Below are 7,442 nucleotides of genomic sequence, written 5' to 3' on the forward strand. Positions count from 1 at the left end.
AACTGTTTAAGGTTAGGGGGAAAACAAATACACTACAGTGCGAGTCAAAAATCAGTTGACCGAAATTTATGATTGAAAAACAACACAATTGACAATCAAAACCCCAGTGATGAAGCGTATATTAAAGTTTAGCTTTCTTTCCTGCTTATCTGAAAAAGAAAAAAAGAGAAGTCATGCCTATTTTACTGAAAGCACTCATGTTTGGAGCTGTCAATGGAATGCTATTGCCTGACTGAATCTAGACAGCTAAAATGCTTATCTTTACATACTTTTTTTGTTTTGTAAGTATTCTGACAGCTAAAATGCTTATCTTTACATACTTTTTTGTTTTGTAAGTATTCTGTGGAAAGCTTGCAAAATTGTTAGGGGTCTACCTTTGTTAAAATAGACATAATTATTATTATCTCCTCTTAGGTATGATCAATTTCTTTTATTCTTTTTTCCTCATAAGCAGGAGAGAGTGCTGGTTAAATCTAGTTTTACAGAATTTTGGAATGTCTTCTGTTTGTTTTGGAAACAAAAATCACCAATCCCGGTCAACTTCTTTTTGACCCACCTGTAGTTATAGTATAACTCTAGGGGTCTTGTTCAAAAAACACATTGTCAGGTCAAAACACTTTGTACTATTGTCTCACATTTTTGCTGCAGGTTCGCTTTGCATTTTTCATACATCATGTTGTAGATAATGTAGGTACATCTTGCATAAAGTAAAACAAACGAAAAGTGAATTTATTGAAATGCATGACAGAGAAATATATTTATAGTATGACCAAAATGTGTATAAAATCAAGGCAAAAGCTGTCATATTTATTTTTGTATTGCTATGCATTTTTTTTCTTTAACTGTCGCTTGAACAGGGCCCAGTTTCATAGAGCTGCTGAAACGCAAATGAAGCAGAGCTCACTCGGGTGAGCCCCGAGATCGCTCACCCTCTAGTGTGGTGACGGCATGCACATCGGGCCAGCCCCAAGTGATCCGTTCCACAAGCAGGGCACTTGGGGCTGACCGGGGTGAGTCCCTGGAATAACGTCAAAGCTATTCGAATGTACCGGGCAGATCGGGGTCGATCCGGAGAAGCTAATCGAACGCACCCAATAATTCAAAACCATCTTTGGTACAATATTTAATGAGTTAACATTGTAGCAAGAAACAAATTTCGTGTAACTTGTGGATGCAAGATACCCGAGTGCCAAAAAGCCACTAGTTAGAATGCAGCGTTTATAAAACAATACTTGTTTGCATTTGACATTTTATTTTATTTCCTCTGAAGTCAATGACAGCTGTCGAAATAATGTCTTGTTTTTAGCCCAAGTTCAAGAAGTGTGCCATTGCGTTCGCCTTGGTCCACACAGGGACTAATTTGATTGGCCCTTTCGGCTTTGGATTAGGCTTGAGGCTCCGGCCGTTCGCTCGTCTGAAGCCTTGCGCAAAGCACGCGCAATTGTAAAAAACAACCGGCGGGGCCAAGCTAGCCTGAGCTGAATCCAAAGCCGAAGCCATCGTTTCGAAAAGGGCCCATAGAGCTGCTTTAAGCAGATACCCACAACAAAACCAGAATATGGTTACCAACCAAACTACCATGATGTTACTTGTACAATTTGTGACTCGTATCCTGGTCATTTCTGCTTAATAGCAGACTATAGTTAAGCAATATTTTCTGCCTAAGCAGCTCTATGAATTTGGACGGCAGTAACGATGGGTTTAGTTTATGCATAATCAAGTAACTATTAAGCAGGGGTTTTCATTGTTCGTATTAAATTAATTGTGAACTTTGGCAGAAAAAGCAATCTTGAGAATAAAGTGAACTTACACAGAAATGGACTAAAAACGAGGTTTATGAAGGATTTGTTCTTTAAGTTGTATTTTCCCACAATAATATTATTATTATAATAATAATAGTAAATAATAAGAACACTTATAATGCGCCGGAATCCACCACAAGTGATGCTCATGGCGTAAGGAAGAAACAACAAAATTAATGAAAAGGGTTTTGAGGGCCTCTTTGAACTTATGAATAGAAGACATGTTACGGATATTAAGAGGCAGATTATTCCAAAGTAAAAGACCAGCATGAGAAAAAGCCCGGTCACCCCAATTGTTGTGGGTTTGGGGAACAACCACTAACGAAGAAGTGGATGATCTAAGACATCTGGAAGGATTGTAACGGGTAATTAATTGACAATTATACTGAGGAGCAGAACCATGTAAGGAATGAAAAACAAGCAGAAGTAATTTGTATTGAATGCGATATTGAACAGGGAGCCAGTGAAGAGCATTCAAAACCAGAGTGATATGGGTTCTCCTGGAGGACAAAGTGACCAGCCGAGCTGCAGTGTTTTGCAGTTAATATCATTATTTCCTAAAGTTTAAGCTTCATAATCGGGAAACTTAAACATTTTATCTTAATTTGATGAAGACGCTGCACTAACCCTAATTTCTGACCCAAATTTGATACAAAACAGAATTTTATAGAAACTCTGATTTGCCCCTTGTGGTTTTTAATAATTCACCTAAATTTGATAAAAACACTGGGCTAAGGCTTACCGCTTGTGATTTGTTCAACATTTGACCTAAACAATAATATTAATATTTCACAACAGTTTGATAAAAACGCTGGATTTAGCGCTAAGCCCTATACTACCCCTTGTCGGTTTTCTATTACTTTTTTTGCCTTTGAACTCTACCTATAATGTAGTTTTAAAGGGGTTTAATGGGAAGAAAACAAAAGATGTGAAACAGCCAGGCTAATCTGAAGATATTATTTTATATTCCTCTTGCAACAGGCTAATTGTAGGGTTTGGAAGCATCCTACAATACATGTCAGGCAGGAGTTACATGAAGAGCTATACACTTTAAATAATTGGCTGCCCGGAAAAAAACTGCGTTAACAATTGTAGATAAAGTCTAATTCTGCGTTAGTTTGACCCGTTTTTGAGCAATCTTGACAGATATTCACAGGAATTGGCCAGACCCCGGGGCCTAGTATCTAGATTTATTCTGACCCGGGACTTTTCTGAGCGGATTAAGTTGGGGAAAAAGAGCTGCTGTACGAAAAGGCCTCGTTGACCTAGTTCTCGGCAGACAGAAAGCCATGGTAATAATGATTACGTAACTGTTTTCGTGCAGGAATGCTTCACATACAAATTGAACAGTAAAACATGTAAGCACCTTATTGTGTAGACAGTGGTAACCATACGTGACTGCTGGAGGAGCAAATTGTAAAGTTGATCATCCAAATTTCTAAAGATTCCTTTTCTATTGTGTAGATAACGAGTTTTTCCGCAATGTTTTTTATGAAGCACTAAAAAAAGCCACGTGAACATGGCCCTTTGTTGTGCCAGTGAGGAGTTTTCTGCATCGTTTCAAGGCACTGCAATGAGCACAGCATGGCCATTTCTACAACTGGACTGCAGGCTGGTGGTTGTGGGATTCGGACGGCGCTTTTGTTTATGAATTTTGCAATAAATTTGCCACTTTTTTTAAAGCACTGAATGTGTGAACAAAGCATGGCCATATTAAATAATTGACCCGTGCATATACTGGAGGCTAGGGACTGGACGTCGCTTGGTATGAACTTTGCAGGTAAATTGATCACTATTTTTGATAAGAGTTTTTAAGCACTCGGGCAGGAGAAGGTAGAGAATATTTTGACTTCAATGATTATTGACTTGTCTAAATGCAAACATGTTGGGCCAATTTTGAAATGCACAAATAGATTATTTGGAAAAATTTCCGTATGGCGCCACCACTTTTTCATTCGATATGAAATAATATAGTATTTAATTTACCTCAATGAGATATCCCTTTTTGTAAAAATGAGTGAAAAGGTGGTGGCGCCATACAAAAAGCTATCCCCAAAATTAATAAATTACGTGAGGATAAAGTTAGTATGATACTTAACAGGTTTTACCATTTTCTTCCAACAATTATTTTACTATACAGGTTTCTGCAAGAATCTGCCAAGAATCAAGAGCCATTGAAGCCACTGCTTAGTGAGGCGAACTCACTGCCGACTACAAACATTAAAAACTGTAACCAGAGTTAGCGGAACGTATTTAAAAACTGTAACCAGAGTTAGCTGAATGTCTATGGATTGTGTGGAAGCTGTGTGTGTGCTGTTTGTCTATGGATCCTGACGAAGAGTCGCCAAAGGATCAAGGTAGGGGCAAATTGCTTTATCCGACCTCCATCTTTTAAGGAAGCTAGTGCGAAATCACTTCCTTAATGAAACTTGGACTGCGTTTCCTTACGAAATCTCTTGACCAGACCTTATAAGATGGAACATTAAGTAAACCTCGTCATGTAGAACTAGAACAATAAAAAACCTCATCAGGTAGAAGATACAGAAACCTTATCAGATAGAACTTTAAAAAAACCTCACTAAATAGAATATTAAAGAAACCTCATCAAATAGAACATTGAAGAAACCTCAGAAACCTCATTAGAGAGCTTTGAAGAAACCAATATCAGATGGAAATTTGAGGAAACCTAGAATATTAAAGAAACCTCATCAGATGGAGAATATTAAAGAAACTTCCTCAGATAGAACAATGAAGAAACCTTTATCAAATTAAAGAAATTAAAGAAACCTCATCAGGTAGAATATTAAAGAAACCTCATCAGATATACAGTATTATAGAAATACCATCAGATTAATTCATTAGGGCATTATTTAGATGGCAGTCAAGTCCAAAAAGGCGCACTGCGTTAAAGTTTGACCTATCAAGAAGAAAAACAAAAAAATAAGCATTTTCACACCAAAAAATAAAGGAGGTCGGATTTTGCAAGTTTGTCAAAGGAGACAAGACAGAGAAACAAGAGTGAAGACTGCGAAAGGTAGCGAAGATCTAACCCGTTCTCTTGCAGAGTCCCACCCCTGTTGTAACTCCCATGCCCACTACAAGATGTTCCAGAAACTTGTTGATGTTGTCCTAAACGAAAAGTTTTTAAGGTGAAGTCACTCGGTCTCGGGGCTTTTTCTTGATTTGCATATTGGTCGAAGCCAATGATGCTTTTTAGTTAGAAGACTATCAATCTTTCTGGAACTTTCCATTGGTGCTGAAACTTCAAGTCGTCAGTTGTCATATTTAGTTATAATGTAATTGTCATAACGTTCAGTGTCATATAGGGCTAACCACTACAATTTAATAAATGGTCACTTACTTGATGTAATCCATATAAGAGATAAACTTGATAGGGTTAATAAACTAATATAAAATAATATGGTTTGATTATTATTTAGTCACAATTGTCATGATATTATATTTCAAGCATAACCTTAAGTACCAAATACCACTAAACAACTAACACGCTACTTGAGGTAAAATCCATTTGAAAATATTAAATTGTAAATAAGCAAACCATAAAGTATGTTTTGATTTAATACACTTTCCCTGAAAAATAAAACAAAATTACACCATAAAAAAATTATGTCCTTTTTTACTGTGCCAATGGGCATTGTAATTAAAGGCTAGACCTTTTTTTAGGGTTATCTCAAACAACTAACTTATTCCTGTCAAATCTGCATTCATTACTTTGATAATAAAATGTTTGATATGGGAGTATTAAATACTTAATTTAGATATGCTAAATTAATATTTACATCTTCCTAACATCAACATTGAATCAATTTTGAATGCAGCTGATTTTTAACTGAGCATAAATGAAAGCAAGTCCTTGAAATTGCAAACAATTAGTATGGTAATATACAAAACAAAATCTTAGCATCTAGCTGTAACTCTCGCTCTTTTGTAGGAAAAAAAGTCAACACTACTCTTTGCTTATCTGAAAGTAATCTGAGATAAGCTGCAATCAAAATTTCCCCGTCCGATCAACATTCATTTGATAGTGAATGTTTTGATTTAGGAGTATTAAATACATAATTTAGACAATGCAGCTAAATTAGTATTTACACTCCTAAAATGAGCATTACATCAAAGATGAATGTAGGTATGGTACAAACAAAAGCAAGCCCTCTAAATTATTTTAATTGCGAATTACTTTCCAAAAATAAGTCAAATTGTTCGCGCTGCGAAAGACACAGAAAGACACAAGAAGGGCAAAGAAGAAGAGAAAGACAGAGGGGGGGAGCAAGTTGTCTTCATCTTGAGAAAGCAGAGAGGTCAGCCATGAGAAACAGTGATACTAGGTTTGTATTGGTGGTAAGATAGTGTAGGCCTAGAGCAATGATAGTCTTGGCCTAGAGTAATGATAGTCTTGGCCTAGGTAGATTAACAATCGTTTTTTTCCCCAGCAATTATTAACAAACGTTTTTTCCCCAGCAATTATTAACAATCGTTTTTTCCCCAGCAATATTAACAATCGTTTTCCCCCAGCAATATTAACAATCGTTTTCCCCCAGCAATATTAACAATCGTTTTTTACCAGCAATATTAACAATCGTTTTCCCCCAGCAATATTAACAATCGTTTTTTCCCTAGCAATGTTAACAATCGTTTTTTTCCCCAGCAATATTAACAATCGTTTTTTCCCCAGCAATATTAACAATCGTTTTTTCCCAGCAATATTAACAATCGTTTTTACCCCAGTAATATTAACAATCGTTTTTCCGCAGCAATATTAAAAATCGTTTTCCCCACCAATATTAACAATCGTTTTTTCCCCAGCAATGTTAACAATCGTTTTTTTCCCCAGCATTGTTAACAATCGTTTTTTTCCCCAGCAATATTAACAATCGTTTTTTTCCCCAGCAATATTAACATCCGTTTTTTCCCCAGCAATATTAACATCCGTTTTTTCCCCCAGCAATATTAACAATCGTTTTTTTCCCTAGCAATATTAACAATCGTTTTTTTCCCCAGCAATATTAACAATCGTTTTTTTCCCCAGCAATATTAACAATCGTTTTTTTCCCCAGCAATATTAACAATCGTTTTTTTCCCCAGCAATATTAACAATCGTTTTTTTCCCCAGCAATATTAACAATCGTTTTTTTCCCACAGCAATATTAACAATCGTTTTTTTCCCACAGCAATATTAACAATCGTTTTTCCCACAGCAAGATTAACAATCGTTTTTCCCCCAGCAATATTAACAATCGTTTTTTTCCCCAGCAATATTAACAATCGTTTTCTTCCCTAGCAATATTAACAATCGTTTTTTTCCCCAGCAATATTAACAATCGTTTTTTCCCCAGCAGCTCTAACAATAGTTTTTTCCAGCATTAACAATAGTTTTTTCCCAGCAGCCCCTATCAACAATTTCCCCACAATAACTTTTTACCTGTTTTTGTTTTCCACAGTCTGTTCTACAGTAGATGCTAGCGACGGTACACTAGAACTCATGGGTTGCTAGGTGACAGGTATAGGGTGTTGAGGTAGTCTAATAATACATCCAAGTTTGACTTAATGTAATCACAAATGATAACCTTTGTTTAGAACTTTTCTTCCAAGTATGCAGATTGTGTTCCCTCTGAAGATGAG

Source organism: Asterias rubens, chromosome 7 (genome assembly GCF_902459465.1).
Source record: "Asterias rubens chromosome 7, eAstRub1.3, whole genome shotgun sequence".
In the NCBI taxonomy this organism is placed as follows: Eukaryota; Metazoa; Echinodermata; class Asteroidea; order Forcipulatida; family Asteriidae; genus Asterias; species Asterias rubens.